Here is a 20,954-nt window from a genome sequence, read left to right as displayed (position 1 = left end):
GTCATGGGTCTTGGGCTAAGCTTTCTATATATCTCATTTTATTTTAATACTCAGTGAAATCTTGTAAGGTACATATTTTTATCTTGATTTTAAAGACTGGAAAATTGAGACTCAGAGATTAAAGAAACAAAATCCAATTTCACACAGCTAGTAAGTGACAGAGCTAGAATTCTTGATGAGCACTACAATAATGCCTCTCACTTATTGGATAGAAAATCAAAACCTAGACAGAGGAAAGAATCTTCTTAGTTTCATAGAAAGGGCTGAAGCTAGGTCTAGAATACAGACTCAGGTCACTTTACAAACCACCTTTACATGTCTCCTAAATACCATAGCAGTGGAAGAAAAAAATGCTTTAGAAATTTCCAGATCACTTTGAGAGTTGCCTCCATTTTACAAGTGATTTGCCTGGCAAATTTATGTCCTGGAAATTTTTTTGAAGAAAAGTACCAAGATACCGGAGTCTATTATTTGGTTATTTCCCCCACTTTTTGGATGCTTTTGCCCTGAGCTCTGTAGACGTCTTCATTTCTGATCTTAGACCACTATAAATCCAGTTCACTCTGACCTTTCTCAACTGTGCAGAATCTTTCTTCTAGGCTCCAATCTGATTCTATTGCTGCTTCTGGGCAGACCTTGGGCTTTTCAGAGTTTAAATTGATGTCTTATTTTCCTTTTCCTGGTGAAAATCTAGTGGTACCTCCTAACCTTAGAATATCTCCCTTTTGTTCGTGGAGATGGCAGGAGTGTCTCAAGGACCCACAAGTAATAATGTTCTAGTATTTTATGGAGCCTAATTTCAAAACAAAAAATAAACTCACTGAGGTTGGTTACTCATATATCAAAGTGCTGGCCATGTCTGCCACCAAACAATAATGAGAATAGGGCCCATGAATATGTGCTACCTCAATTATGCCTAGCTGAAGGAACCAGGTTGTAGTCTGGTTGCAAATGAGGAGAACTTACTTTATTTATTTGTTTATTCAATTTTTATTTATTTATTTATATTATTCATATGTGCATACAATGCTTGGTCTTTTCTCCCCCCTGCCCTCACCCCCTCCCTCTCCCTCCCAACCCCCTCGATACCCAGCAGAAACTATTTTGCCCTTATCTCTAATTTTGTTGAAGAGAGAGTATAAGCAATAATAGGAAGGAACAAGGGTTTTTGCTAGTTGAGATAAGGATAGCTATACAGGGAGTTGACTCATTAATTTCCTGTGCATGTATGTTACCTTCTAGGTTAATTCTTCTTGATCTAACCTTTTCTCTAGTTTCTGGTCCCCTTCTCCTATTGGCCTCAGTTGCTTTTAAGGTATCTGCTTTAGTTTCTCTGCATTGAGGACAACAAATGTTAACTAATTTTTTAGGTGTCTTACCTATCCTCATATCTCCTTTGTGTGCTCTCGCTTTTATCATGTGATCAAAGTCCAATCCCCTTGTTGTGTTTGCCCTTGATCTAATGTCTGCATATGAGGGAGAGCATATGATTTTTGGTCTTTTGGGCCAGGCTAACCTCACTCAGAATAATGTTCTCCAATTCCATCCATTTACCAGCAAATGATAACATGTTGTTCTTCTTCACGGCTGCATAAAATTCCATTGTGTATAGATACTACATTTTCTTGATCCATTCGCCAGTAGTGGGGCATCTTGGCTGTTTCCATAACTTGGCTATTGTGAATAGTGCCACAATAAACATGGTTGTGCAGGTGCCTCTGGAGTAACCGGTGTCACAGTCTTTTGGGTATATCCCCAGGAGTGGTATTTCTGGATCAAATGGTAGATCAATGTTTAGCTTTTTAAGTAGCCTCCAATTGTTTTTCCAGAGTGGTTGTACTAGTTAACATTCCCACCAACAGTGTAAGAGGGAGGAGAACTTACTTTAGATGAATGCTAACACTTTAGGTTCTTCAGAGATGGTTATTACCTCCACATCCCATTGGTGTGCTATTTGCTCAAGCATGTTGTTTTAAAAATATACAGATTTCTTAAACATCCAACAATGATATTCTATTGAACACATTTTAATATATTATGTCATGGAATTCTACATAGCTATTGAACCATGGGGTGTGCATCTATCCATTGGCATAAAAAATGAAAGAGTGAAAAACTGTATGTATTCCAAGGCCTAAGACATAAAAGTAATTTAAAATATCAATGACAAGTCTGAAAAAAAAATATACCAACACATGGACAGGGTTATCTCAGAGCTGTACAATGATGGGGTACTGTTGTTCCCCATATAGATAGTAAAATCTCTATATTAGAGCTACATGGAGGTTATGATCTGGTCCTAAAATAACTCCATTTCTTATCTATATGTTATAGTTTCTCACAATAAATATGTATAATCCATGAAATTTATAAGGATACTACTTTTAATAACAATTACACACTAATGTATGCACATAATCAACCAACAACTAGCCAAACCATGAGTCATGAAGTTTTATATAAAAAGTTGTATAATAGAAATATTTATATATCTGGAGGAAACTACCATGGATTATATTTTCAAATCTGCCTCTAGGTACTGCTATACTTTTGACCACAGAAATCTACACATGTATACACATACCATACGATGCTTTTAAAAGAAAGCAATCCTGGTTACAACTATTCATGTTGTTTTCAGGAGTATTACTTCCCTGTTCCACTCACAGTGCCTCAAGGAGACAACTGGTTCACCTGTGAGATTTTTTTTTTTTTAAAGTAAAGCACAAAGAAACAAAGAAAAATCATTCTTCATAACCACAACTGTATACATCACCCTAAATACAACTGGCTAACTCAGTGATTCTAAAAGGGAGAACTGGTTGACCTCCTGATCTGTCAAGAAAAAACAGATGCTGCATTGTAGCACTGGGGCTTCGTGATCTTTAATATCCCACTGAGTCAGGTGGTTCATGGAAGGAAGCAAAGTCCCCGCAGTGACTGTTGGTCAATCTGTAGGAACATAAGGCAAGACAGACAGAGACCAACTGCTCACGGACTGGCCTGGGTGAGGCCTGCTAGCAGGACTAGGTCCTGTAGGACAGGTGATCTACTGTTAAGCTTGGGAGAAGAGGTAGAGGCTAAGTCCTGCCTGGACCACTGGTCATCCTTGACCTTGCTCCCTGATAGTGGAGGGTAGATGGGAAGATAGCTCCCCAAATGGGTTACCCTAGACCTCTCCTGGTATAAGGAGGCTGAGCGTCCCCTTCTCTGGATTCCTGTAGAGCCCCTGCTCTGAGTCACACTTACCTGGCCCCTGGATGAGATTCCAGGAAGAAGTTTTGCCAACACAGTGGAGGCAAGTTCTCAAGAAATGAGTCCATTTTCAGGACTGTGCTTCCCAATCAAGCTGAATTTTAAAAACCATATACTGTTGAATTCACCTTGGGCCATTCTAGCACAATCCAGGCTCACAAGCAAGCGCTGAGTTAATGTTGATGAGCTGTTGTCATGAAGGCTCTCCTTCCTGAATACATGGGCTTATGGGGTCCGACACAGCATGAAATTCATTAATGAAAATCACTGTCCTCTAAGTGGAGGGGAAGAATGTACACATCTGTCATAGACTGAAGTCCTGGCCAGGTTACCAACAAGGTCCAGACTGCTCAAGGAGCAGAAATATCAGACAAGTGTGATATGTACTATATTTTGATAAAAAGTGGTTTTTTTTAAGAGTTTTATTAACTAAAGGGTAATGTCACAACAAAATGAGACCTGGGGGGAGTAGGAAAAAAGTCCAGGAAGCTTATATTTTGCGAGAGTTTAGTGATTATTATGTCTGATATCCACCCAGTATAGTATATACCCTCCCTAGCCCTGGCCACCTCTGCTTCAGTGTCTCTGAGACTAGGTGCTTACTACTTCACTCTACTGTTCATTCCCTCTTCAGATGGTGCTAACTCTGACAATATTCTTCTATCTATTACCACTAGTTTTTCCTCAGTTCTGAGCTCTGCCATGTGGAGCCACATAAAGTCCCACCAGATCTGCTTATGACTCTAAAATGTGTTATAAGTAACTTATTGTCAATTGCATAGTCACCAAAGTTTCTACCAAGGTGTTGCTTATAAATCAGAGCATATTTTAGATTATCCCTTTCTTACTAATTTTCTAATCTGCATCCATACATTGGAGAGATAAGGGTTGAGTTATAACCCCCAGAAAAGGAATTAGGAGTTGCATCTGTCCCAGGAGTTGGGAAGAATAAAATGTGGTTGATTACCATAGTTACATAGCACTCTTTATATACTGAATCAGCTGTCATGGTACATCATTGGCTAATGTCCATACAGTGCCTGCTGTGCCAGGGTAACAGAATATGTGGTGAAAGGGAGAAAGGGATGAGGCAGGGTCATGAAATCATGGAGACTTAGCCTGTATGATTTTCAGTTTTTGATATTAAAAAGAGAAAAAAATCTCAAATGGTTCACACACTGATTCATTTATTCAAATATCAGACACATGCTAGGGATAACATGGTAAAAAAAGCAAATCAGACAAGGCTGGGTGCAGTGCTGTGCTCCTGTCATCCCAGCTATTCAAGAGGCTGAGATCTGGAGAATCATGGTTCCAGTCAGCCTTGGCAAAAAAATTCATAAGACCTCCATCTCCATGGGAAAAACCTGAATGTTGTGGCGCATGCCTGTTATCTTAGCTACAACAGGTAGCCTGGAATAGGAAGATCATGGTCTAGGCTGGCCTGAGCAAAAAGCAAGACCATATTCTGAAAATAACCAGAAGAAGGAGAGTTGGAAGTGTGGCTCAAATGGTAGGGTGCTTGCCCCACAAGCACAAAGCCCTACAAAAATAAACAAAAAATCCCCACACCAGACAAGAATATTGCCTTCATGGAGATTACATTCTGATCTCTATCTCTGTGCACAAATGTTATAGTTTAGCTCCCTGATTTCAATCACAATTAAAGGTTAGTTTGAAGGCTCCTGGGAGGCACTTGTCTAAGCGCTATTTACTTTGACATACAGTAGACTCCTCCCATCCAGAATGGCTTCAGTTACCCATGGCCAACCATGATCTGAAAATATTAAATGGAAAAACCCAGAAAGGAACAATTTATAAGTTGAAATTGCATACTTCTTTGAGTCATTTGATGAGCTCTTCCACAAATGTATTCCATACAGGCTGGCATATGAATCATTTAGACCCACCATTTGGGTCATCAGCTTGACTACTGTGGTACTGCAGTGCTTGTGTTCAAGTGTCCCTTACACTATAGTCTAGTACCAAGTCAGAGTGCCTACTTCATCCATCTCTCTTCCTCTAATCACATAGGCATTGCAAAACCTCACATCATCATAAGAAGGGTGAGTACATCACAGTAAGATATTTTGAGAGAAACACACATTCACATAACATTTATTACAGTACAAAGTTTTCATTTATTGTTGGTTAAAGTTGTTACTTTCTTACTGTGTATAATTTATAAATTAAACTTTACCATAGGCACATATCGTGTTAGGGCCTATCTGTAATTTTAGGCATTCATCAAGGGTCTTGGAATACAGTTCCCTGAATAAGTGGGGACTGTTGCACCAACTAATGAAAATACTGCAACCATGTAGTAGGGGAGTAGTGGTGTCAGCTGTGGCTCCAGAGCCAGCTCTTATGAGAAGCTGTGTTTTGCTTGGGCAAGTTCCCAAGTCTGATCTCCAGTTACATCAGTAAAATGCTTTTCTTGACTGCTTCCCAAGCTGTGGTGAGGATTACGTGAGGCGATGCATGGAAAGGTTAGGAAGGCGATGCACAATGACTCAGTGGATGCTGTTGCCGTGTTAATTACCAGTGGTCTCAAGCATCAATTATCATTATCAGTAGTAACTGCTGAATCCCTCCATAAATGAAAACCTATGAGAAAGGTCTTTTTTTGCATCATCTAATGAGCAAATTAACAAGGCCTTTCCTAAGGTCTATAGTGTGATGGTTTGAATTCAGAGCTTTGTGCTTGCCAGGCAAGTACTTTATCACTTGCTTGGGCTGGCCTTGAACCATGGTTCTCCTGATCTCCACCTCCCCAGAAGCTGAGATTAAGAGCATGAGCCATTGTGCTTGGCCATCCTAAAATATTTCATAAAACGTAAAGAACACAAAGCATAATCTATGATAAATTAGCCATAATAGAATGCTCCGGGGTTCTGCCCATTTGATTTTTCTGTGTCTTTACTATTATTCTCCTAATTATCTTTCCTTCAGACTAATGATCCTATTTCTTCAACTTTTCCTAATGGAAGAAGTCAAAACTGTCTCCACCTTGGCAAGTCTCTTTTCACATATGTCAATCATATAAGCATCTAATGTTCTACAAATTCATCCTTACACTAGTTGGCCAAGTTAATTCCTGAGATTGTCTGTCATCTTGAAATGCAGTTCCAGAGACATTTGTCTCAGAAAGGGATTCCATTTTTCAGATAAACTTTTGGAAAAGAGTTCTATCTTCATTCTCTTCCCCCAACAAGGAGAAGTCACTCCTCAAATTAGACATCTTTAAAGAGACTGATGAGGACATATTTGCTAATAGGCAGGTCACATCCATTAAATATAGGTATTGGCAGACCATGGTGTGTGGGGAAAACCCAGTTGCCTGGTTTGTAAATCAAGTTTTATTGGAATATGGCTATACCCATTCATTCAGACATATATGGCTGTTTTTGATCTCTAACAGCAGAGTTGAATAGTTGTGACAGATATTGTATGGCTCACAAAGCCATACAGTACAATACAATTACATTTTGTAAATGTGACCATTTAGAAAAACAAATGCCAAGTCATCTGTACCAAGGTTAGTGTATACTAAACACACATATTCTATAAGCTAACCCAGAATCCAGGCAACTGGGACAAGACTGAATGTGCTCCCTCTGATGCGCTCTTTGCAAATCTCTTTGAGTCAATCCCAAAATGGATAGAAGGCTATGGTCTGTGGCAGAATACAGAATTCCTTCATGTCAGATCACTTTATCACCTTAAACTTACTCAAACCATCCCTAAAATACCAGTCAACAATTTGTCTTAGAACTCAACCATTATTATGCATTGCACGTGCCCCTCAACCACTATAAATAGATACTCTCTTCTATTTTCCCCACAACCTCTGGTGGAACCCACTTATGCTAAACCATCATCATTGTCATCCTTCACCAATTTTTCAACCTTTCAGCTTCTTTCAGTATACATGAGGACACCTGGACCTGGGAACTGTCTCCAAGATGAATGTGCTTCTGTAGGGCCTTTTATCAAGAATTTGTATCTTTTGCTGCTCCCCTTAAGGTCTTCTGAGATGGGGCAGGAATGAATTCAGAGTCTCCTCAGAGCACATAATGCCCTCCTCAAACAAAACCAAGAATGTTTGTGCCAGTGCTACATCATATGTAGGTGCGGATGAGGAAACTAAAGGCCAGAAAAAACAAAATTCTTTTCAAAGAGTTCTAGAAGCTTTGGGCATGGAACTGCAGCCTTCAGATTCCCCATCTGGGGCTCTTTTCCACACACTAAGCCTTTTCTCTTTCTGTTCTGAGATGTCACATTTTTCAGTAACATCTTTCTAATTTCCTCTCCCTTTCTCATAGTATGAATTGGCCACATTGGCAACAGCATCATTTCATGTCCCTTGCATCTAATTAGCTGTCTTTCCCTCTCTGCTGTCCTCTGACCTCAGCATCTTCCAGAGATTCAGCCTTAGTTTTGCTTAAATTCAGTCTTTTCCCATGATTGTTTACCTGTTCCTCTAAGATCTTCCATCTAACGGATAATTTCTTTAGTCATCTTATCGGGTGTTTGCAATCATATGTAATTTGCTATTGTCCATAAATCTGAATTTATACAACTAGATTGATCTTAGATAATGATAGATTTAAATAAACACTCTTATTATAGATCTCCACAGAGTTGACTTCTTTTCATGCTATGATGAGAATCTGTGACATTGCCTTGCTCTTTTCCAGATGGGAGGAGTAAGGCCATGAGCACAGATGAGGTGTGTAATATCACCTTGCCTCTGGGTGGTTGAACGGTGATTGGAAGCTACTTTCCCACCATACTTATTGCCAGGGAACCAGGCTCCCTGGAAGTGGCATTTCCCCTCCAGGACCCTGTGTTTGGACAGAGCATTCAAGAGCACTGCAGGTGTTGGGGGTGGAGTGTGTGTGTGTGTGTGTGTGTGTGTGTGTGTGTGTGTGTGTGTTTCCAGGAAAACACTGGCTTTGCCTCTGTGTTCTTCCACTGACAGAGGGTCCTGGCCTCTAGCCCTCCCCCCATGCTTTATCTCCCTCACAGTACTATATTCCACTTATTATTTGCTCAGTCTTTCACCAGACTGAGAGCTCCATGAGGGCAGTAACTTCAGTTTTACTCACTATATTTTCAGTGGATGCTCAGAAGAGAAAGCATACATTGAATGAATGAATGAACAAAGATGGAGGTCTCACTAATAATTTGCTCTTCATATATAGAGAAGACTTGAAAAATTTCAGGGAATTTTGACTTCTTTTATCTCATTTGATTTTTATAAAAAGTAAGATAGTATACTAATTCCATTTTCAGAAAAAAACCCTCAAGATCAGAAAACAAGTCCTTCCCTTCTTTCCTCCTTTCTATTCCTTCCTTCTTCCTCAAGTAACCAAGTTTGGTGCTTTACCTATAAATGCTGATATCACACAGCCTATGCCAGATTCTTACTCTGTCTTAATTTCTTAAATGTAGAATCTCAGGCAAATTACATCTGATATCTCATTCATTTTCCTAAAAGATAAGGGTTACTGGTAGTATTTAGATGATGTCAAGAACATGAAATTTGATATATGCAAGTACGTAGTGCACTGTAGTGCCTAGAGTAGAGTAACCTCTCAATAAATGGTAGCTGTTGATTTTTATCATCTTTATTTATTATTATCACCACTACCCTCACCACCATCACCACTGCCACCATTAAAACATCACCACCATTGTCAATCACAGCATCACCATTACTACTACTGTGTCATAACCAGCACCACTGCCACCAGCACTTGTATCACTATTAAATCATAATGTCACTACCACCGCTATTACACTACCATTACCATCACATCAATACCACCACCACCATTGCTCTACCAATATATGCTATGCCCTAAAACTGTGGTTATAAAAGGCAATGTATGTATAGGCTATAATCCACACACTCCACTAATTGCTTTATATATGCATAATTCTCATAAAAACCCAATGAGAGTTATATGATGATCACATAGATAGAAGACAGGAGAATTATGGCTGCAGCCATATGTCTGCCTGACTTTAACATCCTTAATCTTAATTACTGTACTGTACTCACATAGTTCAATGAGTGAGTGAAGTGTTCATAACTGAAAAAGAACAGAAAGGTGTAATGGAAGCTCATAGGAGGTCACCTGACTGTACTTGGGGAAGAAGGAGTGGTAAGGAAAGCTTCTTGGAGACTGCATCATGAAATTTCATTTTTTAAAAAATATTATCTTTTATTCATATGTGCATACAATGTTTGGGTCATTTCTCCCCCCTTCCCCCTTGCTTCCAGGCAGAAACTGTTTTGCCCTTATCTCTAATTTTGTTGAAGAGAGAGTATAAACAATAATAAGAAGGATCAAGGGTTTTTGCTAGTTGAGATAAGGATAGCTATACAGGGAGATTCCTCGCATTGCTCTCATGTACATGTGTTGCATTCATTCTAAGTTGATTCTTCTTGAACTAAACTTTTCTCTAGTTCCTGGTCCCCTTCTCCTATTGGCCTCTGTCACTTTAAAGTTTCGGCATTAGTTCCTTTGCATTGAGGACATCAAATGTTATCATGTTTTTTTGTGTTTCTTACCTATCTTAATACCTCCCTTGTGTGCTCTCGCCTTATCATGTGACCAAAGTCCAGTCCCCTTGCTGTATTTGTCCTTGATCTAAAGCCCGCATATGAGGGAGAATATATGATTTTTGGTCTTCTGAGCCTGGCTAACTTCACTCACGATGATGTTCTCCAGTTCCATCCATTTACTTGCGAATGATATGATTTCATTCTTCTTCATGGCTGAGTAGAATTCCATTGTATATAAATATCAGATTTTCTTAATCCATTCGTCAGTAGTGGGGCATCTTGGCTGTTTCCATAACTTGGCTATTGTGAATAGTGCTGCAATAAACATGGGTGTGCAGGTGCCTCTGGAGTAACCTGTGTGCATTCCTTTGGGTATATCCCCGGGACTGGGATTACTGGATCATATGGCAGATCTATGTTTAGATTTTTAAGAAGCCTCCAAATTTTTTTCCAGAGTGGTTGTACTAGTTTGCATTTCCACCAGCAGTGTAAGAGGGTTCCTTTTTCCCCACATCTTCACCAACACCTGTTGTTAGTGGTGTTGCTAATGATGGCTATTCTAACAGGGGTGAGGTGGAATCTTAGTGTGGTTTTGATTTGCATTTCCTTTATTGCTAGAGATGGTGAGCATTTTTTCATGTGTTTTTTGGCCATTTGAATTTCTTCTTTTGAGAAAGTTTTGTTTAGTTCAGTTGCCCATTTCTTCATTGGTTCATTAATTTTGGGAGAGTTTAGTTTTTTGAATTCCCTGTATATTCTGGTTATCAGTCCTTTGTCTGATGTGTAGCTGGTAAGTATTTTCTCCCACTCTGTCAGTGGTCTCTTTAGTTTAGAGACCTTTTCTTCTGTTGAGCAGAAGCTTTTTAGTTTTATGAAGTCCCATTTGTCTATACTTTCTTTTAGTTGCTGAGCTGCTGGGGTTCTATTGAGGAAGTCCTTGCATATACCTACTATTTCCAAAGTGTTTCCTACTCTTTCTTGTACCAACTTTAAAGTTTGGGGTCTGATATTAAGGTCCTTGATCCATTTGAGTTAATACTAGTACAGGGTGATAAACATGGATCTAGTTTCAATTTTTTACAGACTGCTAACCAGTTTTCCTAACAACTTTTGTTGAAGAGGTTGTCTTTTCTCCATCATTTATTTTTAGTGCCTTTGTCAAAAATAAGTTGGGTATAGTTGTGTGGATTCATATGTAGGTCCTCTATTCTATTCCACTGGTCTTCATGTCTCTTTTTGTGCTACTACCATGCTGTTTTTATTACTATTGCTTTGTAATATAGTTTGAAGTTGGGTATTGTGATACCACCAGCATTGTTCTTTTTGCTGAGTATTGCCTTGGCTATTCATGGTCTCTTGTGTTTCCAAATGAATGTTAGGGTAGATTTTTCAATCTCTTTGATGAATGTCATTGGAATTTTGATGAGAATTGCATAACACATATAGATTGCTTTTGGTAGTATAGCCATTTTTACTATGTTGATTCTACCAATCCATGAGCATGGGAGATCTCTCTACCTTCTATAGTCTTCCTCAATCTCTTTCTTCAGGGGTTTATAGTTTTCCTTATAGAGGTCAATCACATCCTTTGTTAAGTTTATACCTAGGTATTTGATTTTTTTAAGGCTATTGTAAATGGAATTTTTTTCATTTATTCTTTCTCAGTTTGTTCATTATTAGTGAATAGAAAAGCCATTGATTTTTGTAAGTTGATTTTGTATTCTGCCACCTTGCTATAGCTGTTGATGGTGTCTAGGAGTTTTTGGGTAGAGTTTTTTGGGTGTTTAAGGTATAGATTCATATTGTCTGCTAATAGGGATATTTTGACAGTTTCTTTACTTATGCATATTCCTTTTATTAATTCTTCTTGCCTAATTGCTCTGGCTAGGAGTTCCAGTACTATATTGAATAGGAGTGGGGATAGTGTGCACCCTTGTCTCATTCCTGATTTTAGGGGAAATGGTTTCAGTTTTCACCATTAAGTATGATATTGGCTGTAGGTTTGTCATATATAGCTTTTATTAAGTTTAGGCACTCTTCTTCTATTCCTAGTTTTCTTAGAGCTTTTATCATGAAGTGGTGTTGGATCTTGTTGAAGGCTTTTTCTGCATCTATTGATGTGCTGTATTATATTATTATATTTATTGATTTGCTTATGTTGAACCACCCCTGCATTCCCAGGATAAAGCCAACTTGGTTGTGGTTTATGATCTTTTTGGTGTGTTGTTGAATTTGATTTGCCATTATTTTATTGAGTATTTTCACATTGATATTCATTAAGGAGATTGGCCTGTAGTTCTCCTTTTTGGAGGTAGGTGTCTTTGCCTGGTTTGGGGATGAGTGTAATACTGGCTTCATAAAATGTGTTAGGTGTTAGGCAGTTTTCCTTCCCTTTCTATTTCAGGGAACAATTTAAGGAGGGTTGGTATTAGTACTTCTTTAAATGTCTGATAGAATTCAACAGAGAATCCATCAGGTCCTGGACTTTTCTTTTTTGGGAGACTATTGCTGCTTCAATTTCATTCCATGTTATAGATCTATTCAGGTGATTAATGTCCTCTTGGTTCAGTTTTGGATGATCATAAGTACCTAGAAATCTGTCCATATCTTCAAGATTTTCAAATTTATTAGAATATAGGTTCTCAATGTAGTCTCTGATGATTTCGTGGATTTCCATGGTGCTTGTTGTCATCTCCCTTTTTCATTCCTGATTTTACTGATTTGGGTTTTTTTCTCTCCTCATTTTAGTCAGGTTTGCAAGGGGTCTGTCAATCTTGTTTATTTTTTCAAAGAACCAACTTTTTGTTTCATTAATTCTTTGTATGGTTTTGTTTTGTTTGTTTCTATTTCATTGATTTCAGCTCTTATTTTTTATTATTTCTCTCCTTCTGTTTGTTTTGGGGTTTGCTTGTTCTTGTTCTTCTAGGAGTTTGAGATGCAGCATTAGGTCAATGATTTGAGATCTTTCTGTCTTTTTAATATATGCACTCATGGCTATAAACTTTCCTCTCAGGACTACCTTTGCTGTGTCCCATAGGTTCCAGTAGGTCATGTTTTCATTTTCATTAACTTCCAGGAAGCTTTTAATTTCCTCTTTTACTTCATCAATGACCCATTGATCATTGAGCAATGTGTTGTTCAGTTTCCAACTGTTTGCATGTTTTTTGCTATTGTTTTTGTTGTTGAATTCTAGTTTTAATGCACTATGATCAGATAGAATGCATGGTATTATTTCCATTTTCTTATATTTATTGAGCTTGCTTTGTGTCCTAGGATATGATCAATTTTGGAGAAGATTCCATGGGCTGCTGAGAAGAATGTATATTGTGTAGAAGTTGGATGAAGTGTTCTGTAGACATTGGCTAGGTCCATTTGCTCTATGGTATCATTTAGATCCAGGATTTCTTTAGTGATTTTTGTTGGATGACCTATCTATTGGTGATGGGGTGTATTAAAGTCTCCCACTACCACTGTGTTGGAGTTTATCTATGTTTTTAGGTCCTTCAGAGTATGTTTGATGAAGTTGGGTGTGTTGATGTTGGGTGCATATAGGTTGATAATTGTTATTTCCTTTTGGTGTATTTCCCCATTTTTTAGTATGGAATATCCTTCTTTATCTCATTTGATCAATGTAGGTTTGAAGTCTACTTTGTCCGAGATAAGTATTGCTACTCCTGCCTATTTTCAGGGACCATTGGCTTGATAAATCTTCTTCTACCCTTTCACCCTAAGCCTATGCTTATTTCTATTGATGAGATGGGTCTCCTATAAGCAACAAACTGTCGCATCTTCCTTTTTAATCCAGTTTGTCAAATGGTCTCTTTTGATGGGGGAATTAAGTCCATTAACATTGAGTGTTAGTATTGATAGGTATGTGGTGATTCCTGTTTAGTTGTTTTTGTTGTTTAAGGGTTTGATTGTGTGTAGCTGAATCAGTATTACTCTCTGATTCCTTGTCTTTTCTTCTCCTGTGATTTGGTGTTGCCTGTCCTTTCATGCTTTTGTTTGCTCTTATTTTCTGTGTGCAGAATTCCTTGAAGAATCTTTTGTAGTGGTGGCTTGGTGGTCATATATTGTTTTAGTTTTTGCTTATTGTGGAAGGCTTTTATTGCTCCCTGTATTTTGAATGATAGTTTTGCTGGGTAGAGTATTCTAGGGTTGAAGTTATTTTCATTCAGTGCCCAGAATACCTTATTCCATGTTTTTCTTGCTTTTAAGGTTTCTGTTGAGAAATCTGCTGTGATTTTGATGGGTTTACCTTTGTATGTTATTTGTTTTTTCTCTCTTACAGCCTTCAATATTCTTTCTCTATTTCCTGTGCTTATTGTTTTAATGATAATATGTCATGGGGTAGTTCTATTTTGATCAAGTCTGTTTGGTGTCCTGGAGGCTTCCTGTACCTGAATGGGCATAGTTTTCTCTAGATTTGGGAAATTTTCTGTTATTATTTTGTTGAATATATTACAAATCCCTTTTGCTTGCACCTCTTCTCTTTTTCAATGCCCATGATTCTCAGGTTTGGTCTTTTGATGGAGTTGTTGAATTCTTGCATATTCCTTTCACAGGTCTTGAGTTGTCTAACTAGTAGTTCTTCAGTTTTTCCTTTAATTACCATTTCAACTTCAAGTTCTGAGATTCTGTCTTCTGTTTGTTTTAGTCTGCTGGAGTGGCCTTCCATTTTGTTTTGCATTTCTGTTTCATTCTTTTATCTGAGGTTTTCCATATCATGAGTCACTTCTTCTTTAATATTGTCAATTTTTGCCCTGAGTTCATTTATCTCTCTATTTATGGTGTTCTTTGTTTCACTTTTGTGTTTATACAATGCTTGTATGGTTTCTTTCATTTGTTCTGTGCCTTCTCACATTCTTTATTTTTGTTGTCTTGGAATTTCTTGAGTATCTCCTGTACATTTTGGTTGATTATATCCAGTATCATCTCTGTAAAAGTTTCAGTGATTACTTGCAGGATTTCTTCTTTCAGATTGTTTTTGTGGGCTTCGTTGGGTTCTTTGGCATAGTTTATCTTTGTTTTGTTGGAGTCTGGATCTGGGTATCTGTTTTCTTCATTTCCCTCTGGTTCCTGTGCTAATTTATTAATGGGGGGAAACAGTTTCCATCCTTTTTCCATCTTCCCATCATTCCACTTTGTGCTGTTACTATCTCTGTACTGTGTGTAATTTAGTATTATCCAGCTTGTAATAGTAAGAATAATAATATCTAGAATGGAAGGGTAAGAGGACAAAGACAGCAAAGAAGGAAAGGAAAAAGGAAAAAACCACCACTGCCACCACTTATAAAAACAAACAAATAGCCAAAGAAATAAACAGAGAGAGATAGTGTGCTAATTAACAGTGAACTAAACAAGCATTAGAGAGACAAAAAAAAAAAAGCAAAAAGAGAAAAGAAAAGAGAAAAAGAAAAAAGAAGAAAAGAAAAAAAATCCCAGGTTCAAATGCAATAAACTTTCAGTCTTAATAGTTCTAGTTTTACTTCTTCAATATCCAGTCCTGTTGTTGGTGTTTGAGTAATAGCTGCGACGTTGTCTCACCAAAGGAGAAAAGAGAAAAGTGAAAAAAAGATAGTAATAATAATAATAAGAAGAAGAAAAATAATTTGAGAAAGAAAAAAATAGAAAAGATAAATAAAACTATAAAAGAATAAAATTTTCAGGTCCAGAAACCATGCTGTTTCAGTCTTAGTAGTTCTGCTGTTGCTCCTTCAGCATCCAGTCAGGGTGTTGGTATTTAACCAGTAGCACTGTGGTTTTCTTGCCAGGTGTTTGGATCAGGAGACAGCTTTGTGGGCCTCTATCTGCTCCGTTTCAGGCTGCAGCTCACCTGCCACCTACTGCCACCCAGGTGCTGCTGGAAGGTTCATTTATTGCAGTTTGCTTGGGGGGCATCACACCCACCTATTCCAGCAGGCTTTGTTTATTTCAGGTTCTCTTGGGCACCTGCCTCTCCCCTTTTCTCCAGTGTGGAGTCCTACCAGCTTGCTAAAGCTGCAGTCCTCGTTTATTTAGAGTTTGTATGGGGAACTTCCCTTCCCCCACTCTCTGGTGGAGCATGTCACACATCAGCCACTGTTTCAAATCTTGCCCACCCCAAACTTGCTGGCAGGGGTCACCAAACTCACCTCCAGCAGGCTTGTTTATTTACAGTTCATGCGGATGCCCGCCTCTCTTTCTCCAGAGCTCAAGGTGCCCTGCCTTCTTTGCTACATGTCTTTTTCAATTCTTTGTTTATTATTCAGTTTTTTTTTTTTGTGGGGTGGAGATCAGTCAGTCCAGGGAGCTATCTGGTTTATCCCAGGCGTGGCTGTGGGGATACCATGTGCCGTTTATTTGCTCACCTGTTGGTCTGCATCTCCCAAGCAGGTTAGGAGCTGGTGTCTGGCAGCAAGGGAGCCCTCCTGATTTCTCTGTATATTGTGGTGTGGGGAAGCTATGTGTGGGCTGGGGGTTTGGGGGTGTCAGATTTTTGCCTCTTCTTGGTGGTTTTTCCTGCCAGGTGTGTCTCCAGCATCTCAACAAGATTTTTCCTTTATGGAGCTCATGCTATCTACTTCCTCCCTTTCATTTCATTTTCTTCCTCTTAGAAAATGAAATGGAATTGGCTGAGGCTTCCTAAGTCCACTTTTTTTTTGCTTATCTTCTATAAATCCTCAATCTAGAACACAGAATTATTTTCTCTAGTCCCTGATCTCCAGTTGCTCATGAAGACTCTACTCTTAGCAAAGTGGTGATTTTACCATACAGTGAATGAAGAATGCTTTGCCAAGTGCTGTTAGCCGTTGTCAAGCCATTCCCATGGGATGCCATTTATGACATCTAAAATAAGTCTATGACAACAGTGTTACAACTCCTGCTCCCTTGCAATTCCTTCTAAAGGAAGGAAGAATTGTGGTCCAGGCTGATTCCACAGCTGTTCATTAATACACAGAAAAACATTTAGATGCCTCTCAGAAAGTACACAAAGTGAACAGAAGGAAGGTATGAAAATTTGACTTTTAGAGATTTTGCCTTGGTATTAGAGAAAATGGGTTTGTTTCTGCTTAGAGCCACTTTCCTAACATCAAGAACTTGAGATAGACACTCAAGCTGTAGCCTGGAGTAGAATGGGCCCAAGATTTACTTCCCAGCAGTGAAGACAGGCTGGCTTGGAAGGACAGGTTGGTTCAGAAGGACAGAGCAAGCTGGGTTGAGAAGTAGGTACTACAGATCAGGCTGATATCTGAAGCTGAGTTATAAGATGAATGGTCTCAGCACTGGGATCTGCCTAACCTGTCACTGAGGTGACAATTTCTTGGTCTTAAATGAAGATGAGGGACTGTCAGAGGACATAGTGGCTATGGTTTGAATGTCTCCTCTGAAACACATATTGGGATGTAATTGCCATAGTGATGGTATTAAGAGGTAGAACAATGAAAAGATGATTAGATTAGACAGTTCTGCTGTCATGAATGGCTTTGTGCCATTATTGAGGGAGTGGGCTCCCAGTGAAAACTATGTTTGGATCTCTTCCTTGCTTATATTCTGCCTTCCCCTCTATAACCATGATGCAAATAAACTTCTGTTGTGTATAATTTACCTAGTCTGTGGTATTCTATCATAGCAGCAGGACATGCACTGAAACATAGTTAATCCAGCACTAATGATAAGTAATAAGGGGCCATGCAATGCATGATGGAAGAATATGTAGATAGCACTAGGTTGTGAAGTTCTATGCTGCTGTCTAAATTTAACATTGGTTTCTTAATCTCTGAAATGAGGTTAACAACACCTACCTTACAAAACCAGAGTAATGAATGAAATGGTATATGTAAATTTCCTAACAGGCAACTGGCAAGCTAGGAAGAAATGTTAGGTCTTACTTTCTTCTCTACATGTTTACTTATTTTTTATTTTCCCTTTAACTTTCATGAGAACAGAGACCTTGTTTATCTCACCAACACTGTAGTCTCAGTAACAAACATTGGGCCTAGCACAGAGCAAGTATTTTAAAAATAATTGGTGAATGAACCAACTCAGTTGGTTAATGAAGAAATTGGTTGATTATGGTGGTGGCAGAGAGGTAGGCCAAGTGAGTCCCAAGGGGCTGTGAAGGCCAGACTGAGACATTTGGTTTTTCAGTCTCTGCATAATGGGCATATATGTTTCATCAGATGGACAGGTTTAGAAAAATGAATATAGCACAGGCTCAGATCTCAATCCAGGACATCACAGGATGTGAAGGAAAGCTAATCCAAGCCATTAAATTGACTGCAGCATTCTTTCTGCCAGTTGACATTCACAGAACTTTCTCCTTTTCTTTCTAGCAGGGCCAACTCAACTCTCCAGGAATTCTCATCAAGGTCTTTTGCAGATGAGTGCCTGGACATATAAGGGCTTGAACCTTATTATATCCCAGTGTCAAATGGATGAATAATAAGAATGGTAGACTTTTTCAGAGATTTTTAGTAAGAAAATTTGAGGCAGAGCCTGGAAATCAACATTTTTTCAATACCAACCCAGATAATTCAGATGCAGCTAGCCCATGGATAGCATTTCAGAAACTTGGGTTCAATTTACCAAATCTCATTTTGCAGATATGCAAACCGAGGCTTAGGAAGGCGAGATAGCCACATAACAATTTAATTATAAGGTAGGACTAGAACCTAGATTTGATGAGTGGAATTTCCCAAAGTCAGGATAGCATTAAAGAACAGACTTCCAATGAAAACTACACCCATTTTCAATTTTTTTATTCCCCTTCATAAGTAAAAAAAAAAACACCTTGGTTCTGCACAGTTCTTAAGACTTCCCTAGCAACTATTAATCTCCATACCTCACCATTTCTTTATTATTTTAAACAAAGAAATCAAGAGCTAGGCTCACAACCCTTTGTAAACAATGGTTAGACTATAATCATATTGTCTTATTAAATTTCATCTATTAATACTAAGTAGTAGTATTTTTTCTATTTGTAGTAGTTGGCATGTTTCCTTTCTAAATAAATTTATTTAATTAGCATGTAAGTTAATTTAAAGGAAAAAGTAAGTAAATATACAGACAAAGTAAACACATGAAGATAGGCGATGACTGAACTTTGGGTAACAGGGATCTAGTCAAAACTTGTTAGAGGTCCTCAACTGGCCAGGGCCAAGGGAGCTATTAAGTATAAGTATTCATTCCAAGAGAGATTCCCGACAATAATTTCAGAAAAAAACTGTAGGCTTCATGAGGAAGGATTTCATGGAGCTTTCTAATGCTAGGATAAAGATATTTTACTACAGGTTAAAAGAGAGGTAAACTTTAGGCTTGGGAAAATATCACAGTCATAAGCAATTCAGAGAATTAGGACAAATGAAAGGGAGGACAATCATATTGATGTCATATTCATGTACTTATAGGATGTGGCTCTTGATTGCTTAGGGGAACTGAACATGGACTGGTAGAGACTTACTGTAGGAGAAGAGTAGGAATGTGCTTACTAATGTAAGCACCACAGAAAGGGTTGGTGGGTGACTGTGGGACTCATAGTCTGCAAATTCAAGTGGATTAGATCACCCATCTCGTGGATTTTTAAAAATTCCTCCCAGAGGGATTTTTAGCACCTGGATATGTGAATATCCTATGAGTTGACCAAGTGCCACACTCTTACATCATGGGTAAACCTGCAGGTGAGGCAGGGCTTGGGGGAGGCAGAGTGTGAAGTGGAGCCAAATTCTCAGATGCTGGGGAACCTGACACATTAAAAAAAGCAACCAGCTTGGACCACCTTCTCTACTCATCCTATGATCTTTGTTTCACAACTCCTTCCCCCAAATCTTGCTATCAAAATTTTAACAATATATCTCCTTAGTATATATAACAATATATCTCATGGTATATATATACTTTATATTACTAAATTCTATGGTAAATAAGTGATATCTCAATAAATCTACTTTTAAATGCCAGGAGATTTGTGCTTAAGAGTGCACAATCCCCCTACTCTCTACCATTTCTTTTGGGAAAAGCAGCTTGCCTCCTCTCCTGCCAATCCTCATCCCACTGTTGGGCTTATAGCATCAGTTCCCCTCTTCCATACATGATCCTTGCCCTCCATCTTCATGCTGGAGATGTTGAACACAGGTCAGTGCCCCAAGCCTCACAGGTCCCAGCCCAGTTCCTCCTTGCTTTTCATTGCACCACCTCTCCATCTCTTCTTGCCTTTAGCCTTTTTCTTCCTAGGTGGCACGTTGAGCTTTCCCTCTCATCTAATCACAGGGCTGGTGAAAGCATAGACATTGGCTGAGGCTAGGTTAACAAGCCTTAGTTTTCCAGCAGTTATTAAAAATAAAAAACAACAACAAAAACCACCTCTCATCCTTCGATTAGTTTTTTTCAACCTGCTGACAAATGATTTGGGAGAGGGCTAGGTTCACAGCACCGGCACTTCTGTCCTCACCTCCAGTTTACAACTCCACCAGCAGAATGTGCATTTGGTTGCAGCATTTATCTATCTGGAAGCCACTGGAGTCTCTGGCTCTGACACTAAGGCCCTCAAGCTATTATGAAGTCCCTTACAGATCTGATTACAAAGGCAGACTACCATAGAACTAAAACACAATGCAATTTATTGCTGTGAATCACCTTTCACATTAATGACATCACAGACAATGCCTGGCAGCAGCTCAGACAGGGACCCAGGCAATGAGACATAGAAAGCAGGAGATGCACAATAGATTGGACATTGTGGAGGTGGGGAGGGGTGGGAGGGCCAGGAGCACGTGGAGAATGAAGAATGCTCTCACCAGCCAAGCTCCACTGGGTCTTTGGCTAGGCAGATCTGCGGGGGAGAAGTCATTAGTTTTCCACAGGGCCTTGATGTGCAGAGGCTGATCTCCAGGCAACATCAGAATTCCAGAGCTAGCTTGTTTATGATCCTTATGTGTCAGGAGCCAGGGAGATGCAGAGGAACAGAAACCATCTCTTTTCTTATGTGGATTATAGTATTCTAGCTCACACTATGGGGTTGAAAGAGGATAGACAATATCTTTGGAATGTTTAGAAATTTCCTGATTCTCAAATCCATGGCTTATTATCCCAGGCCTCTGCACGCCAACCAGGCCTATGGACTCTCTTGCTTCAAAATAGCTAG

The 20,954-nt window shown here is 38.9% G+C and overlaps 1 protein-coding gene across 8 annotated transcripts in view; it reads right to left on the bottom strand.

Annotated features, from left to right (window-relative positions):
* Positions 1–20,954, bottom strand: part of Gria1 (glutamate ionotropic receptor AMPA type subunit 1) — a 348,064-nt gene that overhangs the window by 276,644 nt on the left and 50,466 nt on the right. The gene's annotated exons all lie outside the window — the stretch shown is intronic.

This window comes from Castor canadensis, chromosome 16 (assembly GCF_047511655.1).
Source record: "Castor canadensis chromosome 16, mCasCan1.hap1v2, whole genome shotgun sequence".
NCBI lineage: Eukaryota > Metazoa > Chordata > Mammalia > Rodentia > Castoridae > Castor > Castor canadensis.
This window is presented reverse-complemented; position numbering and strand designations above follow the sequence as displayed.